Raw genomic sequence first — 2816 nt, 5'->3', positions numbered from 1 at the left:
TAATAATGGCCTTATAAAATAAGTTGAGATGTGTTTTCTCCCTTTCTATTTTCTAGAAGAGAGTGTGTAAAATAGATGTTAATTCTTCCTTAAATGTTTGGTAGAATTCTCCTTAAACCATCTTGGCCTGGAAATTTATTTTCCAAAAGGTTCTTCTTCTTTTAAAACTGCAGATTAAATTTATTTAATTAATATAAGAATATTCAGGTTATCTATCTTTCCTATTGAGCGAGTTTGGTAATTTATGGTTTTCAAAGGAATTCATCCATTTCATCAAAGTTGAATTTATGTGCTTAGTATGTTCATAGTATATTCTTACTATACTTCTAATGTCTGTGAGGTCTACAGTGATATCTCTTTTTTCATTTCTATATTTGAAATTTGTGTCTTCTCTCTTTTGTTCTTTGTCAATGTTGCTAGAGATTTACAAATTTTATTAATATTTTCAAAGAACCAGCTTTTGGTTTTATAGATTTTCCTCTATTTTTTGTTTTCAATTTCATTTATTTCTGCTCTAATATTTATTATTTTCTCCCTTCTGCTTGCTTTGGGTTTATTTTACTCTTCTGTTTTTTGTTTGTTTGTTTTGTTTTCCCTCTCTGCTCTTTATCGATCTGGCTGCACTTTCACTGACCTTTCACTTTTTAGTCTCCTACATGCTGTTTAAACCAACCTAGTAAATTTTTATTTCAGCTATTGTATTTTTCAGTTCTTTATTTTCCATTTTCTCTTGAGGTTCCTCATCTGGGCAGCCATTATGACTATGTTTTTCTTTAAGTCTATGAATGTATTTAGCTTCATTGCTTTCAAGTCTTGTATGGTAATTGTAACATCTCTGTTATCTTGCAGTCTATTTCTATTGATTATCTTTCTCGCCTTGACGATGGATTGCATCTTCCTGCTTCTTAGGAAAGCTTTTAATTTTTAATTGTATGTTGGACATTTTGGATGATACATTTTAGGGACTTAGAATCTGCTAACTTCCTCTGAAGAGTATTCACATTTGTTCTATCAGGAAGTTAAAAGGCTGGATGCTTGCCTTGTACTTGTGGTGTCTTGATGTTATACTTTGGTAGGTCACCATTGAGAGGTCTTCATGAGGTCATCTGGAAGACACACTAGAAGTTCAGCCACTCTGGGCCCAGCTCCCCATGCTGAGCCCAACACCTATGTCTTTCCCACTGCCCCCTCCCTTCTGAACTCGCAAACAAACCCCGTGAGGCTTTGGTCCATTAATTCCATCCTCAGCCTTTAGTTTTAGAGCAGATCTTTTGTTCTGGGACATAATATTTATTCCTAATCTGTGTTTCTTCTGGGGTTTTAGTAGAATGTCTAAGATGTATACCAAACCCCTCTATTTTGGCAGGATTCAAATGACAAACTCTGTTTACTCTGTGATGGGAAGCAGCTGAAATCTCTATTCAATTTTCCCCCCCTTCTATTTGCAAATAACAGAAGGCTCAACTGCACTGAATTAAACCATTAGGAGTTTATTTTTCTTAAAAAAAAAAGTCTTGAGATGGATAGCTGCTGATATTGGGATCAGTGGTGCAATCATTTCATGGCTGGGTTGCTATTATTCTTTTGATTTTTCTTCATGATTGTAAAATGACTGCTATACCTTCAGTCATTTCATTAATATTTAAGGCAAGAAGAAATAAGAAGGAACTTAGGCCAGCAATACTGGGAACGCAAAAGCTTCCCCAGTAACCTCTTCAGCGTGTTTCTAACTCTCAGTAATCAAATCAGAAATGCATGATCACCCTAAGTAGAAGGGAAACTGGGAAGGTGAAGAACAGGATTTCACAATTGGTTGAGACGAATTAGCAACTTGAGATAACTTTTTTTGAGATGTAATCATTTGACTTAGTAGTCTGAGGCATTTCTTTATTTTTTACTTTTTTTAGATTTTATTTTATTATTTATTTTTATTGTGCTATATTTGACATATTACATATTAATTTCAGATGTACAACATAATGCTTTGATATTTGTATATATTGCAAAATGGTCACCACAATAAGTCTAAGTAGCATCTGTCACCATATATAGTTACAATTTTTTTTTCTTGTGACGAACACTTTGAAGATCTACTCTTATAGCAACTTTCAAACATGCAATACAATATTAACTGTAATCACTATCTTGTACATTACTGTAAGATTATAGAAAATATATATTGGTCTCTGCCTCTGGTTCCTGGCACAGGGCTCCTAAAACTGTTGTGATATCTTAAGTGATAAGAACACTAGGAACATCTCATTCTAATATTGGTCTTTGACCTCTGTTCCTGACACAGAGCTCTTGAAATCCTTGTAATTTTCTGGGTGATAGTAGTGTCTTTGTTCTAATAAGGCAACTCTGTGTGGGCTCCTGGATGAGAGTTAGTCATCAGAAAGACCATGCCATGATTAGAAGCTTGGAATTTTTCGCCACACTCCACATCCTCTTAAGAAAGGAAAAGGGACGAAAATGGAATTTAATGATCAATCATGCCTACATGATGAAGACTCCATAAAATCCCCAAAGTGTGGGGTTTGGTGAACACATCCACACCAAGAGGGTGACACACCTCAAATCCATGGGGACAGAAACTCCTGTGCTTGGGACTCTCTCAGACCTCAACCTACGTATCTCTTCATCTGGCTGTTCATCTGTATCTTTTATCATATCCTGCAGTAAACTGGTTATCATAAATGTTTCCCTGAGTTCTAGCAAATTAATTGAACCGAGGGGGTCCTTGGAACCTCTGGTCAATAGCCAGTTGGTCAGAAGCACAGGTAATAACCTGGGTTTCTGACTGGTGTCTGGGGGGG

Source organism: Hipposideros armiger, unplaced genomic scaffold (genome assembly GCF_001890085.2).
Source record: "Hipposideros armiger isolate ML-2016 unplaced genomic scaffold, ASM189008v1 scaffold_1083, whole genome shotgun sequence".
In the NCBI taxonomy this organism is placed as follows: domain Eukaryota; kingdom Metazoa; phylum Chordata; class Mammalia; order Chiroptera; family Hipposideridae; genus Hipposideros; species Hipposideros armiger.
This window is presented reverse-complemented; position numbering follows the sequence as displayed.